At 46.4% G+C, this 17,085-nt stretch overlaps 1 protein-coding gene across 1 annotated transcript in view; it reads right to left on the bottom strand.

Annotated features, from left to right (window-relative positions):
• UST (uronyl 2-sulfotransferase) overlaps positions 1-17,085 on the bottom strand; it is a 641,538-nt gene that overhangs the window by 425,307 nt on the left and 199,146 nt on the right. The gene's annotated exons all lie outside the window — the stretch shown is intronic.

The raw sequence follows: 17,085 nt of genomic DNA, 5'->3' as shown, positions 1-17,085 counted from the left end.
TAAATCCAGTATTACTGCCGTATATGTCCAGTGGTACTGTCGTATAATTCCAGTGATACTGGCGTATAAATCCAGTCCAGTGATACTGCTGTATATGTCCAGTGGTATTGCCATATATGTTCAGTGGTACTGCCGTATAAATCCAGTGGTACTGGCATATAAATCCAGTCCAGTGATACTGCCGAATAAATCCAGTGGTACTGGCGTATAAGTGCAGTGATACTGCCATGTAAATCCAGTCCAGTGGTACTGCCGTATAATTCCAGTGATACTGCGGTACAAATCCAGTGGTACTGCCGTATAATTCCAGTGATATTGCCATATAAGTCCAGTGGTACTGGCATATAAGTCTATTGGTACTGCTGTATAAATCTAGTCCAGTGATACTGCCGTATAATTCCAGTGTACTGCCGTATAATTCCAGTGATACTGCCGTATAAATCCAGTGGTCCTGGCGTATAAATCCAGTGGTCCTGGCGTATAAATCCAGTCCAGTGACACTGCCGTATAAGTCCAGTGATACTGCCGTATAATTCCAGTGTTACTGCCGTATAAATCCAGTCCAGTGGTACTGCCATATAATTCCAGTGATACTGACGTATAATTGCAGTGATACTGATGTATAATTCCAGTGGTACTGGCGTAAAAATCCAGTGATACTGCCGTATAAATCCAGTCCAGTGGTACTGCCGTAAAAGTCCAGTGGTACTGGTCCTGTGCTGTATATTATCTACTCCAAATAAAGGGGTTATTAATATTCCAAATAATTTTTACAGGGTTTGCCCTGTGTGGTGTAGGGGTATTCTCTCCTGTGCCGCATATTGGTGGTCATTCCGAGTTGTTCGCTCGGTAATTTTCTTCGCATTGCAGCGATTTTCCGTGACTGCGCCAAGTAAATTTGCTAAGAAGTTTGTTATTTTACTCACGGCATTACGAAGTTTTTTCTTCGTTCTAGTGATCGTAATGTGATTGACAGGAAGTGGGTGTTTCTGGGCGGAAACTGGCCGTTTTATGGGAGTGTGTGAAAAAACACTACCGTTTCTGGGAAAAACGCGGGAGTGGCTGGAGAAACGGAGGAGTGTCTGGGCGCACGCTGGGTGTGTTTGTGACGTCAAACCAGGAACGAAACTGACTGAACTGATCGCAGTGGCAGAGTAAGTCCCGAGCTACTCAGAAACTGCAAAGAAATTTCTATTCGCAATTTTGAGAGTCTTTCGTTCTCAATTTTGCTAAGCTAAGATTCACTCCCAGTAGGCGGCGGCTTAGCGTGTGCAATGCTGCTAAAAGCAGCTTGCGGGCGAACAACTCGGAATGAGGGCCTTTGTGTTATATAACTCCAGAAAAATAATGGAGAAAAAAAATTTGGTGGATAAAATAGGGAAAGATCAAGAACTACTTTCTCCTAGTGCTGAAGCTGCTGCCATCAACGCCGTCTGCCAAGGCCAATGCCCAATTGTGATAGTAGAGGGCATGTAAGATCCAAAAAGCCGTAAAAAGACCTAAATAACATAAATGTAAATGATCTGAGGAGAAACGTAAACTTGCCAATATGCCATTTACGACACGGAGTGGCAAAGAACAGCTAAGGCCCTGGCCTATGTTCATGACTAGTGGTTCAGCTTCACATGACGATGGAAGCCCTCATCCTCCCGCTACAAAAATGAGTTAAGCTGGCAAAAGCACAGCAAAGAACTGTGCGTTCTAAGATGGTATCACAAATCCCCAAGGAGACTCTAAGCATGTTGGCAGTTGCGATGCCTGACCTTCCCAACACTGGATGGGAAGACGTGAACCCTTCCACCATTTGCATGCCCTCTGCAAGTGATGGAAGTAGCACCAACAGTCCAGTTTCTGATATTCAAATTGAAGATGTCACTGTTGAAGTACACTAGGATGAGGATATGGGTGTTGCTGGCGCTGAGGAGGAAGTTGACGATGAGGATTCTGATGGTGATGTGGTTTGTTTAAATCAGGCAGCGGGGGAGACACCTGTTGTCCGTGGGATGAATAAGCCCATTGTGATGCCAGGGCAAAATACCAAAAAAGCCACCTCTTCGGTGTGGAATTATTTCTCCACAAATCTGGACAACAGGTGTCAAGCTGTGTGTTGCCTTTGTCAATCCGTAATAAGTAGGGGTAAGGACGTTACCCACCTAGTAACATCCTCCCTTATATGTCACCTGCTGCGCATTCATCAGAAGTCATTGTCAAATTCAGAAACTTTGGGTAAGAGCGTAAGCAGTCCACTGACACCTAAATCCCTTCTTCCTCTTGTACCCAAGCTCCTGAAAGCCACATCACCAACTCCGCAGGCCATGTACTTAGTATGGATTCTGTATTGTTGGCCGGTGCTCAGAAGAGCCAGTTCATCCCCAAAATTAGTGCCACAGTCCAGGAACAACTTTAAGCGAAAATTATATTACCAACTGCGGTTAGATTGACCTCGCTGACTTGGTTCAAGATGTTTACTTGGTCCGATTAGTCGCTCAGGTCCAGAATTTGCAGATGTTCAATTCACCTTGAAAAAGCTGTGGTAAACAGCGAAACGCGTCGGTGGATTGGCTGGACTCTGATACATCATCCCCTTACAAACGCCTAGAAGTCAGATATAGGAACCTGTCATCAGCGAATTGAACATCTGCAAATTCTGGACCTGAGCGACTAATCGGACCAAGTAAACATCTTGAACCAAGTCAGCGAGGTCAATCTAACCGCAGTTGGTAATATAATTTTCGCTTAAAGTTGTTCCTGGACTGTGGCACTAATTATGGGGATGAACTGGCTCTTCTGAGCATTGGCCAACAATACAGAATCCATACTAAGTATATGGGACTTTTCAAACCTATTGCAGTGCTTATCTTTGCCCTAAATTTTAATTGGATACATTCTAGTCTTAATAATCTGTTGCAACAGTATTAATGAATGTTTAATATTTTATTAAAATTGTTAGTTCATTTCTATCCAGTTTCCCAGCGCTTTTTCTTGTTTATTGTGATTTTGGTTGTGGGGTCTAACTAACCCCGTTATATTAGCTGCTAAGGAAAAGCAACTCACCACGAGCGCCAAAGGTAATTACTTAGTAATTCCACTTCTTGCATCTCCGCAGGCCATGTCACTGGCAAGACTGAGGAGTCCTCTCCTAACCGGGATTCGTCCGGAGGATCCTTGAGTGGTACGCCTACTGCTGCCGCTGCTGTTGTTGTTGTTGTTGCTTCCCAGAGGGGAAGTCGGATGACCACTTGTACTACTTCAATTAAGCAATTGACTGTCCAACAGTCTTTTGCGAGGAAAATTAAATATGACAGCAGTCATCCTGTTGCAAAGCGGGTAACTGAGGCTTTGACAGCTATGTTGGTGTTAGACGTGCGTCCGGTATAATTCAGTGGGACCTAGAGAATTGATGGAGGTAGTGTGTGCCCAGTACCGAATCCCATCTAGATTCCACTTCACTAGGCAGGCGATACTGAAAATGTACAGACGCCAAAAAAAGTGTCCTCAGTGACCTAAAAAATGCAGTTGTACCCACTGTCCACTTAACCACGGACATGTGGACAAGTGGAACATGGCAGACTAAGGACTATATGACTGTGACAGCCCGCTGGGTAGATGTATTGCCTCCCGCAGCAACAACAGCAGCGGTACCAGTAGCAGCATCTCGCAAACGCCGACTCGTTCCTAGGCAGGCTACACTATGTATCCCCGCTTTCCGTAAGAGGCACACCACTGACAACCTCTTACGGAAACTGAGGGACATCATCGCACAATGGCTTACCACACTTAGACTCTCCGGGGGATTTGTGATATCGGACAACGCCACCAATATTGTACGTGCATTACATCTGGGCAAATTCTGGCACGTCCCATGTTTTGCACATACAATTAATTTGGTGGTGCAGAATTTTTTGAGAAATGTAGCAGCTCGGCACAACTATAAGGCCGAGACATCCCGGGCAGCTGCCAGGAAGAGCCCACAGACCTCATCAAGTGGGCCTGAATAGATATCGGCAAAGGCAAAGCCACCGAAGTAAAGGCCTGTTGAATGGTCAACCTGTGCCAACGAGCAATTGATTGCGTAGAAGCCGGACGACCAATCTCGGTGGCATCATAAAGGACAAACAGTGAATCAGATTTCCGATGATGAGCCATCCTCTTGACATAAATCAGCCCTCACCACATCCAAAGACTCTGGCCCAATGGTCAGACAACACCAGAACCACAATGGGTTGATTTACATGAAAAGCTGACACCACTTTTGGCAAAAACGGAGGTCGGGTCCTGAGCTCTGCCCTGTCTTCATGAAAAATCAAATAAGGGCTCTTACAGGATAAGGCCCCCAATTCAGAGACACGTCTGGCAGACGCCGGTGCTAACATCGCTGTCTTCCAAGTGAGAAATTTTAACTCTACCCTATATGTAAGCGTTCAAACCAGTCCGATTGAAGAAAGGACAGAACCACATTGAGATTCCACGGAGCCGGGCAGTGGAATATGAAGAACTCATTTTAGGAAAGTTCATACTTCCGGCAACATGGCAAGTTGTTTCTGGAAGAAAATAGAGAGCGCCGAATTCTGGACGTTGATGGAGTCTAAACGTAGGCCCATATCTAATCCCGCTTGCAGGAAAATTAGAAAACGACAAATTCTAAATTCCACGGGAGAAACCTATCTACTTTCACACCAGGAAACATACTTTTTCCAGATACGATGATAATGTTTTGACGTAACCATCTTCCTGGCCTGAAACATGGTGGAAATAACCTGGGATGGAAGACCTTTTCTTGCTAGAAACCGCTTCTCAACTTCCAAGCCATCAAACGTAGCCGCTGTAAGTCTGGATAGATGAACGGACCTTGCTGAAGATGATCATCTCTGAGCGGTAGAGGCCAGGGATCCTCCAGAGTCATGGTTAGGAAGTCAGAGTATCACGCCCGTTGAGGCCAACAGGGGGAGGAACAGGATGGGAAAAGGTACACAAACTGGTGCGTCGAAGGTGTCGCCAGCGCGTCCACTGCTATAACCTGCGGATCCCTTGTTTTGAAACAGTAATGGCATAGCTTCTTGTTGAGACATGAAGCCATCAGATCTATCTTCAACAGCCCCACCAGTGAATTAACTGTTAAAACACCTGGGGATGTAGGCCCCATTCCATAGGATGGAGGTCGTGCCTGCTGAGGAAGTCTGCTTCCCAGTTGCCCACTCCTGGAATGAATATGGCTGAGATGGCCCTTGGATTGGCCTCCGCCCAGAGGAGTATTTTTGACACTTCTCGCATTGCCACTCTGCTTCTTGTTCCTCCCTGGCGGTTTATGTACGCCACCGCCGTGGCATTGTCCGATTGAATCTGGATCGTCCGATCCTTTAGGAGAAGAGCATTGTAAATTGCCCTGAGTTCCAGGATGTTTATCGGCAGAGCACATTCCTGACTTGACCATATCCCCTGGAACTGGGCCCCTTGGGTCACAGCCCCCCCAACCTCGGAGGCTGGCATCTGTTGTCATTAGACTCCATAAGTGGATATTGAAATTCCCGCCTTATACCAGGTGAGGAAGTTGAAGCCACCATAATAAAGAAATCCGGGCTTTCGGAGATATGGTCACTTCCTGATGCACGTGAAGGTGAGACCCGACCATTTGTCCAACAGATCCAGCTGAAATGGCCGGGCATGAAATCTGCCATATTGGTTTGCCTCGTAAGCAGCCACCATCTTGCCCAGCAACCGGATGCAAAGATGTATGGATAACTTGCGAAGACGGAGCACTGAGCGGACCATATCCTGGAGAGCCAAGACCTTGTCCATCGGAAGAAACACCTTTTGAGACACCGTATCCAGTATCATTGCCAGGAACTGAAGACATTGGCTCGGTTCCAGATGAGATTTCTGAAAATGTAGGATCCACCCATGATCCGTAAGTAGGCGAGTCGTCAGATCGATGCTGCACAGCAGATGCTCCCCGGACACAGCCTTTATCAGGAGATTGTCCAAGTAGGGGACTATGTCTACTCCCATCAAGGGCAGTTGCGGCATCATCTCTGCCATGACCTTGGTGAAGACCGTGGGAGCTGTGGACAGGCCAAAGGGCAAGGCCTGAAACTGGAAATGGTCATTCAATATGGCGAACCTGAGGTAAACCTGATGAGACAGCCATATGGGAATGTGTAGGTAGGCATCCTTGACATCTAGGGATACTAGGAACTCCTCCTCTTCCAGACCGGACACCACTGCCCACAGGGATTCCATCTTGAATTTGAACACCCATAGATACGGGTATAGAGATTTCAGGTTCAAGATAAGTCGCACCGAACAGTCTGGTTTTGGAACAACAAAAAGACAGGAATAAAAACCCCTGTTGCATAACGGAGGAGGTACTGGAACCACCACCCCTGTCTGCAAAAGTTTTTGAATAGCCTTTTGCAAGGTAACTTTTGCTGCGGGTAAAACTGGCAAGCCTGATTTTAAAAATCTGTGAGGAGGAGTAGCTTGGAATTCCAGCCGGTATCCCTGGGAAATGAAGTCCCTCACCCAAGGATCCCAGCAGGACTTCGCCCACACATGGGCGAAATGTTGAAGGCGAGCACCCGCCTGAAAGTCGCCCTGCCGATGGGGCAAACCGTCACGCGGAAGGCTTAGCGGCAGGGGATCCGGAGGTCTGGTCCAGGGATGCAGCAGGTGCGGGTTTACGGGACTTACCACGAGACTCTCTCGGAGTGGTGGAGACCCCTCGGCCCCTGCCTCTGAACCTTGCCACACGAAAGGACTGCAAGGAGGGTCCTGTGTAAGAACGCCTAGCAGGTGGCGCAGCTGACGGCAGATAGGGAGACTTACCTGCTGTTGCCTGGGAGAGCCATTAATTTAATTCATTGCCAAACAAGGCATCACCTGTAAAGGGAAGATTTTCTACACCCATCTTGGAATCAGCGTCTGCCGACCATTGACGTAACCACAGAGCTCTGGGAGCCGAAACAGCCATAGCAGTAGTGCAGCCATTTATCTTACACAATTCTTTTATAGCCTCGTTCATAACATTTGCAGCATCCTGTATATGTTGCAGCAGAGTAATGACCTCCTCCCGGGGCAGAGAGTCTAAACCATCAATAACAGTATCAGAGCACTTGACTACCGCCCTGGAAATCCATCCACAAACAATTGTGGGGCACTGTGCTATGCCTGCTGCCGTATATATTGCCTTTAGAGTGGTCTTAATTTTATGGTCAGCCGGCTCTTTTAGGGATATAGGGGGTAATTCTGAGTTGATCGCAGCAGGATCTTTGTTAGCAATTGGGCAAAACCATGTGCACTGCAGGAGAGGCAGATATAACATGTGCACAGGTTACCATTCCCAATCGTAGTCCACGTGGATGGTAAAGTATGAAAAAGTTAAAAATCTATTTTTTTTTTAAAAAAGCCATGTCGACCTTTCACATGTTGACGATTTTCATGTGTCAACCATTTGTCCATTTCAACCATTAGTGGTCGACCTAATGAGTGTCGACCTTAACACTGTCGACCATCTGAACGGATACCACTTCTTAGACAGTCTGGACACAGAAATATCGACTGACGGGAGGTTTTCCCATACCTTCCTGTTCTCAGCTGGGTGGGGAAAGGTAGCTAAAAATCTCTGAGGAATTTTAAATTTCTTATCAGGATTTAACCATGCTTCCCTGGCCAGGAAGTTTAATTCTTTAGACACAGGAAAAGTTGCTGAGGTCTCTGGTTCTGTGAAGAACCTCTCTTACAGCAAAAATGAGGACCTCCACCCCAGGAGACAGAGAGCTGTCCTCATCCATATAATCATCATCCACATCATGCTGATCAGAATCAGACTGGAGCACCTGTGGCAGTGAGCATTTATGTGAAACCAACAGAGGGGGCTGTGAATCCCTTCTAGTATCTGCTGCTTTTGCCATACAATCAATAGACTGCTTTAACACCTGTCTCTCCTTTTTAGCTGCAGCTAATTCTGAATTAACATTGTGAATCATGCTTTTAAAACTATCTAGCCAGTCACGTGCCCATGAACTGTGTCCCTGAGGAGATAAGGAACATTGTTCACACATGAGGGACATCGCTGAAGATGGGGTAGAGTTACAAACAGCACACATAACCATGTCAACAGACATCTTGACACAACTGTAATATAGCGCATCTCACTGAAAAACACATCCACAGAGATCCTAGAGAGCCCCTGGAGTGATACTGAGGAACGGAGACCAGCACACAGTACACAGCAGGAAAGTGTGTGAAATGATGTGTATAACCTGATAGAAGTGCAGTGGCGCTACCGCTGGTGTGCTCCCCCCTGCTATGACCCTCTGGCACCGGTATAGAGGGGGTCATTCTGACCTGATCACACGCCGCCGTTCATCGCAGCGCAGGGATCAGGTCAGAAGTGCGCGTGCCAGACCCCCGACGGCTGTCATAGCCCAGCGATTGCCTCTGCCTGATTGAAAGGCAGAGGCGGTCGCTGGGCGGGAGGGGGTGGCACGGCGGCATTTGCCCGTCGTTTTGTGGGTGCAGTCTGCCCAACGCAGGTGTGGCTGGACCATGCGGGGGGCGAGCCGCAGTGGCTGCGTGAAGACACATGCTGCCGCTGTGACCATCACAACGGCGAGTAACTCCCGGCCAGCACGCAGGAGCTGCACTGGCTGGGAGTTACTCTTCAAGTACAAAAGCATCACCGCTGTGCAATGCTTTTGTACTTGTGCACTGGGGCGGGGCCTGACATGCGGGGCAGACTAGCCTTGTGCTGGGCGTCCCCCCACGTCAGTGTGAATGACCGTAACTGTGCTAAATTTAGCACAGCTACGATCAGGTCTGAATCACCCCCAGAGTCTCTGGGCCCGTGGAGGAGCAGAGTGCATGCAGCCTTGATGATCCAGAGCAGCCGGAAATGGCACCTTCCCAACTCTAGTCCCGCTCCAGGAAGCCCCGCCACTTGCAATGGCGCGGTCCCTTACATTTTATACTGGCCATGTTAGTCTGTACATGTAGAGATCAGTACACACAAGCCCTAATGGACAGTGAGCACTGCAGGGCATGAGCCCTGAGCCAGTGTAGTCCGCGGTGGGAACCACAACTTGTGGCCAGTGACCACCGTGTGACATGCCGCCAAAACCACACCGGGGACCCGCTAACTGGGCCCCTGGTGTTAACAATCACCGCGCCTATCGATCTTCGGCATCTGTTAGAGGGTGGCAGCTAGCTGCTGGCGTGGGCACACACACTAACGGTGTGTGAACAGCCCCTCAGGAGCTCAGTGTCCTGTCTGCTGGGATTACGGACCATTAACCCTCAGGAGGTAGGTTCGGTCCCCCCTCTAAGTCCCACGAAGCAGGTAGCCTGGTTGCCAACCAGGACTACCTGAAAATAAGGAACTAAAACAAAAAATAAAGGAAACTGGAGCTCCAGAGAAATGCACCCAGATCCTTGTGCACATTTTTCTAAACTAAGTCTGGTAGGAGGGGTATGGAGGGGAGGAGCCAGCACACACTAAAGGTTTTTAAAGTGCCAGGCTCCAGTGGACCCGGTCTATACCCCATGGTACTAAAGTACAGATCCCCAGTATCCACTAGGACGAAAGAGAAAATGGGAGTGGCCTCGCCTAAAGGGAGCCTCGTTGAAGTCCCCCGCTGCCATAATGGAGAGGGTGTGGCCTAGCAAGCGTAACACCCTTGTGGCGTTTGTGTTTGCTAATCTTCATGCTGTTCTGACTTGTTCCTTTTCATTTACAGCAAAGACTTCAACTTGTTATTTTGGTTCACTACAAATATAAAAAAACTCAGTAATGAAATGTTTACGTGCTTATGGAACTGCTGAAGCCGGAGAAATGTGCATGCATTTCATGAACCAGATAGAAAGACAGTAATGTGCTTAGAAACCAGGGCACATCCACAGTATCTGGGCATAAGTCAACTATTTTGCTACAGTAAGTGACAGTGCTTTCTCTGCCCCAGTGATCTGACTTGCTATATAATACAAAGTGAGCACCAGTACTCTGACAAGCAGAAAAATGAAGCTATCCTAACGGTCTTTCATACTGAAGCCTGAAGGCGCAACTAAGAAACGCATTAATTAGTACACAAAATATAAAACACATTTCTAATTTCTGACACTTCTCGAGTACGGTGTAATGCACTGAGCTCCTAAGAGGCCATGATAAACCCAACAAACAAAATAAGTTCTAATGACCATGCAGAATTTACTCTTCCTGCTCGTTTATCAAAGATTTCCCTAATGTTTTTGTTGCTATAAACAAATAGCTTCTGTCACTGAAAGACCGATGTCAACATCAACTCCTTTTCTAAATAAATGAGAATTATGTGAAATTAATGGGAAGAAGTGTTTGTTTAATACTGTTTATATTTGAGAGAACCTTATGCTTAGTAAATGACCATTGCGTGGGTAATGCAGAATTTTCAAAAGAAGTATTGCTTTATAGATTGGGGCTCAATTACTACCATACTGTAAGGAGCAATAATATCCTGCATCCATGGCAACCAGATGTCAGCACTGCATAGTCAAACTGTGAAAGCCAATACCTGCATGTTTGTTATGGATTACATCACATGTAATTAGGACCAATTAAGTCATCAGTATTGGATAATTAGAACGGGAGTTTGGAATAAGTCGTGTCACTTTACGGCACCAGATTCTGTCAACTAAATGAATGGACTAAACCCTCAAACAAAACTACATATATACTGAATTACAATGGAAACAGCATTTATGTAAGAGAAATATACAGTCATCCAATTTTTATAAATATCTATGAACATCTTACATCAAGGGCGGATCCAGAAGAAAATTATAGGGGGGGGCACCATGGAAGGGGCAAGTACATTTGCGTGCGGCTTCGGTGCATGTGAGGTGGCGCTTCTTATACAATGCCCACAGTTGTAGCGCTCATTATGCAATGTCCACTGTACTAGTAGTGCCCCTTATATAGACCCCATAGTAGTGGTGCCCCTTATGCAATGCCCGTATTGCCCCCAGTAGTAATGTTGCCTGTAGTAATGCCCCCAGTCATTTAGCGCCCTAGTAGTTATGCCCCCAGTGGTAATGCCCCTGCAGTTATGACCCCAGTAGTTTACCCCCCCCCCTTTAGTTTAGCCTCCCAGTGGTAATGCCCCCAGTAGTTTGCCTGCTTGTAGTTTAGCCACCAGTAGTAATGCCCCCCTGTAGATTGCTCCATTGTAGTTTAGCCCCTGTAGTTATGCCCCCCTTGTAGTTTAGCCCCCAGTAGTAATGCCCCCAGTAGTTTGGCCCCTGTAGTTATCCCCCAGTAGTTTGGCCCCTGTATTATGCCCCCCTGTAGTTTAGCCCCCAAGTAGTAATGCCCCTGTAGTTACGCCGCCAGTAGTAATGCCCCTGTAGTTACGCCGCCAGTAGTAATGCCATCCTGTAGTTTGCCCCCAGTAGTTAGCCCCTTTGTAGTTGGCCCCCAGTAATAATGTCCCCCAGTAGTGTGCCCCCAGTAGATGCCCCCGGTAATAATGTCCCCCAGTAGTTTGCCCCCAGTAGTAATGCCCCCTAGGAGTTTGCCCAAATAGATGACCCCCCCAGTAGTAATGCCCCCAGTAGATGCCCCCCAGTAATAATGCCCCCAGTTGTAATACACCTAGTAGATGCCAGCAGTAATAATGTCCCCCAGTAGTTTGCCCCCAGTAGATTCCCCCCAGTAAAAATGTCCCCCAGTAGCTGCCACCAGTAGTAATGCCCCCAATAGATGACCCCCCGTAGTAATGCCCCCAGTAGATGCCCCCCAGTAATAATGCCCCCAGTAGTAATGCCCCCCAGTAGTAATGCCCCCAGTAGATGCCCCCCAGTAATAATGCCCCCAGTAGTATTGCCCCCCCAGTAGTAATGCCCCTTGTTGATGCCCCCCAGTAGTAATGCCCCCAGTAGTAATGCCCCCAGTAGATGCACCCCCAGTAATAATGCCCCCAGTAGTAATGCCCCCCCCCCACCCAGTAGTAATTTCCCTTGTTGATGCCCCTCAGTAATGTCCCGCCCGTAGTTTTCCCCCAGTAGATGCCCCCGCTGCACTGAGGAAGAGAAAATAGAACATACTTACCAAGCCCCCTTCCCGCTGCAGTCCTCCTCCTCCCTGGGCGTCCGCTCCTCAGTCAGCACTATGAGAGAGACGTCATGACCGATGTCTCTCCCATAGCGCACGACGCACAGTGACAGCGCCGGAAGCCGGAGCTCAGTACTGAGCTCCTGCCTCCGGCTGCCGCTGTGCAGGGAGACGGGCGCCCGCTGGTAACACAATCTCAGCGGGCTCCCGTCATCTCCCTGTGCGGCGCCGGCGCTGAGGGGGACGGAGGCCACAAATGACAGGGGGGGCACGGGCCCGAGTGCCCCCCTCCCCCCCTGGATCCGCCACTGTCTTACATTATATATAAATAAGTATAAACAAACCTATGATTGTTATTAAATGGAAAGCTCTTGGCAATGTCCTCAATTTACTATAAAGATGAAGTGCTATAACATCACAAGCTGTTAAAATGTTATCATTAAAGAGAGTAAATATCACTCAAAATATTGGTAAGAATGAGCAGATCAAAGAATGGGTGTCCCCTAGCTAGAGGAAGTTAGACTTGTTATTCATATCTATCTAACTGACATTGTAACATTACATTAAAATCCATGGAAATCAATGTATGAGAGGATTATGAATAAAGTCTTATCACCTTCATGCTCAGCTCTTTCCAAATAACTGTTCTACCAACTGATGTGGCTGAACCTATCAATTGGAGTCAATGCACAAGGTATGCCCTATCCTGCATATATGCCCCAACTAAAACATAAAATAAACAAAAAACAAAACACTGCTCTGGGAGTCCCAAATGTATATCTAAAATCAATTTGGAGATATGCTTCCCATTATGAAAAGACACACAGGCTCAAAAATATACCTGAAAGCATATTTACGCCAGAGCAGTAATATTTTTATGAAAACTTTAATGTTTATTGAATTATTTAAAAAAAATTATATACACATTATTATTGTATTGTATTTTAATATTGATTGTGTGATATTATGTGTTTTTTTAATTTATTTTAGGTATTTTTTAAAAGTTCTCCATTTGCTGCGGAATTATGGTACCCATAATAAATGTACTGATACTATTTTTGCCAAGCGATGGGAATTAAAAACCTTTGATTCTCTGTTGGTTCTTTCACAGATCTACCCATCAAAACATGCCCCATGCCATAATGTTGCCTGCGCCAGCCTGGAAAGTCATGACGATGAAAGAAGGATCATGCTGTTGACTCCATATTCTCACCCTACCATCTACATGGGGGTAAATTAACTAAGATGGGAGTTCTATTTAAGATGGGATGTTGCCCATAGCAGACAATCAGATTCCAGGTATTATGTTCTAGAGGGTGCTAGATAAATGAGAAGTAGAATCTGATTGGTTGCTATAGGCAACATCCCATCTTAAATAGAACTCCCATCTTAGTAAATTTACCCCATGGTGTAGTTGAAAACGTGGTTCTTCAGAACACTTCACCGGTTTCCATTCATTTACTGTCCGATTCCTGTGTTCCCAAGCAAACTGGAGGCTTTTTACCCAGTTTTCAGCAGATTGCAATGGCAAACAGACAGGCCTTCTGCTTGAGAGGCCATCTGAATTGGTACATGAATCGGATTACCCATAATCTGATGCACTGTTGCCCATCTGCGGGACTGAATAAGTCTGCCCAGTCTCAGAAACACTGGAGCATTCAGCAGGTGTTTATTACCACAGGCCTCGTGCTCAGACCCAGTTTTTTGTCCTCTGCTCCGCTCTGTGCAGCTGTTTAGCTAATACTTGCACAGATGCTGTGAGTGCCAACAATCATTACACAATCAAAGTCTGTAAGAGTTGTCAAAGTCAGAAAAATATCACGCTGCACGTTGCCATATATGCACCTCATGCGCGTGCCTGCTGCACGTGCACATTCTCTCCCGTGCGTGCGGATACACGCAGCCGCGTGATGGCGCCTCGGCCATGCGCTCGAGCGCTTGGTATGTGCATTTACGGTAGACTTTGTGTGCGTCTAGCGGGCGACTCAATCGTTTAATAATAGAACCAAATAGCTCGTTTTATAGATAATGTTCCCCTTAATGATAACTGTCAGTTTGGTTAATGTGACTTGTTCACGGACTTGGGAATCCCTCTTTACGTGGTACAAAGGGTCTGATTAAGGTTCAACAGCTGTGTCTGGTACCTAACTGAAGAGTATTTTAATAGCAATAATCCGGTGTTGGTTAGGTAAAGATTAATCGCTCCTGCGTGTAGTTATGACCATTATTAGTTTCTGGACATATTCTATATTTGCAGTTCATTATCCATGCGGCGGGAATCCGGAGATTCCCACCCACCTGAGCTGTTTAAAATAGTCACAGCCCACCTGTTCAAACTAACCTATGACCTTTTGATATGATGCGAGGAGACATTCCTGTGTCCAATGAACAATGAGATTGTAGGTCCCTTTGTAGTATACTGTACCCAGTGTATATAAGATCAGCCAGCCTGAACAGCTCCCCCACTCTCTCCACAAACGGTTTTCATATTGACAAACTCGGGGCTGGTACCAGGCTGCGCTGCGATTGTTCCCAGTGTGTGTGTAAGTAATTCTCTGTAATTATCTCGCTCTGTGTTTGTATTGGCCACATTCTCTCTCTCTCTCTGTTTAGTTTAAGATTATAACGTTATTGTATATTTCTGTCTAGATGTTCTGTTAGAATTATATGTTAGTATGTAGTGTATGACTTGTAACTGTTTTACCCCTTTTCGATATAACTATAAGCTTGTTAGTAAAGGTGTTGGATCCTTAGCGCGGTATTGTGTGTTCATTACATTGCAGAGAGTAATAGGAGCGTCTCGATCACTCAAACAGCTTTAGTGTTAACAAGGTTAAGCAGCGTTATATCGCTACAGTGTTTCAGTACAAGGTTTACAGTATAAGAATATCCTTTCTGTGTGTTACATTCAAGGTTTACTGATTGTCATCTTGTGAGCATCTGCGCCGCTCGTGATCTCCTCATTATGTCGAGCGTCCGCTACGCTGATAGCGTAGCATTACGGTTGTCGCTCGCCTGTAGCGTGCTCGACACCACGCATTAAGCTGTGAACGAGCGTGCCGCATGTGCGTCTCGATCACGGCCTAGCGTATGCTACGCTAAATACGTACCCTTACGGTACCCCATACGCCAATTGCGTACTGTGTCTCTTACCCATTATTGTGAAGGTTATAAGGTAATCATAATCAGCATTATCAATTGGCGGCTCGTCCGTCCTCCACATATCCGCACTAGCGAAAACAAACGTTATCCGTCAGCAAGGGCGGGAAGGCAGTATCCCTTCGTATCGGGATACAGTAGTGCTGACTAGATAAGCGTCTGTTTCGCTAGATTGAAGGAGTGCTGGTGGGATCCGGAACCGGAGGTAAGAACAATACGCTATTGTTTTTTTAAAACTGTTTATTTCTGTTTTGCGTACACACGCACGCACACACACAACTGTATCTCTTTTTCATTTGTGTATTTTCACATATCACCTTCCTGTTTGCCATTTCACAATTGATAACGTGCTGAGAAAGATTTGTTGCTATTGGTAGTTAAAAGTTAAAATTAATACTTAAAGGAGTAATTATAAAAACACGCACACAGCCTGGCCTAGTTAAAGGTTGATACAGTGGAATCTGTGTGGTGTTCGGTAAATGATTATAGCTAAATATCATTTACATTGATAAACGTGTTAGCTGTGTTACTGTGGACATACCTGGCTTGCGTACACGTGTCTCTAACAAAGGGGCAGAACGAGTGTACGCGACGCAAGGGTCGACGCACGGAGCGTATATTACGCAACGGAGCATCTGGGTACGCCCACATAATACAAATCACACGATAGTATTATTTTAAATAGGCGAAAAGGAGGCAACGCGATAAATAGCGCAAGTCAATTTCAGTGTCCAAAATTTTAAGCTAATAGATCCTTCTCTAATTTGCAACCCATCTGGACTAGACTGTGTTACTGAATGAAAGGGATTTCTGCGCAGAAACGAAAGTAAAGTGTATATGAGGTGAAAGAGTGTGTATACATATATATATAAGTTTCTAATTTTTGGGGTTGAACCAAAGGAAATCGAGTTCTCGTGACGGTACATACGTGTAAGTGACTGCATGGTGGCTTGGGAGGCATCCCTTGTTAAACATTAAAAAAGAGCATTAGAGTATAGCAGACCAGGAGGTCTACTGTAGCACAGACCAGGAGGTCCAGACAGACCAGGAGGTCCAGGTACAGCAGACTAAGAAGTCCGCTATAGATAAAGAGTAGCACAACACCAGTAAGGGTTGGTGCGGAACCCATATAGGCCATTAAGCTCAGGCTGAAGGAATTCGCAGCCACAATTTTCGATTCCACTGGTCGCTCCGCACATAAGATTAGTTGCTTATGTGCAGAACGATTGTACCGCACGTAATTGTGTGCATTAGTTAGTAACTTGACCCAGTACCATTTGCGTACGCTAGAGGGGTCATAAACGCTATTTGTACATTCTAACGTGATTTGTGTAATATTTTTTTATTTTAAGGGAAGTTCGCTAGTCACTTGGGAACTATCCAACAACCAATAGTTACTGGAAAGGATTAATTGCTCTTCGGATCACACCCACATGCTCCAGTAAATAGAGGTTCAGGTCGCAGGGGCCCTAGGTTGAGTACGCCAGCGCTAAGGCAGTGTGTGGGCGTATTGGTCGACGTGGGCGAGTGAGTGGAGTACTCGGTAAACTTCGCTGCCGGCTTACCCCGGACATCTTGGTTTTGTAAGGGTTTGCTGAAGACCCTGATTTGAAGGTCAGAGGTAGTGAAAGCAACACCTGCAAGGATGGGGGCCAGTTGTTCAGGTAGGGGGCGATCAACCTCGGTTCGGGTTGACTTAATAAACCGACCAATCGGGCCGGCAAGGTATGTAATGTGTGAGAAATACGGATCACACACAGAGGTTTTGTGTGATGAATGGGAAAGAATGACTGTGCACGATGGGGAAAAGTTCCCACGGGTAGGCAGTTTTAGACCAGATGTGTTGCAAA

Source organism: Pseudophryne corroboree, chromosome 4 (assembly GCF_028390025.1).
Source record: "Pseudophryne corroboree isolate aPseCor3 chromosome 4, aPseCor3.hap2, whole genome shotgun sequence".
In the NCBI taxonomy this organism is placed as follows: Eukaryota; Metazoa; Chordata; class Amphibia; order Anura; family Myobatrachidae; genus Pseudophryne; species Pseudophryne corroboree.
The sequence above is the reverse complement of the archived record's forward strand: the minus strand, read 5'-3'. Positions and strand labels throughout refer to the sequence as shown.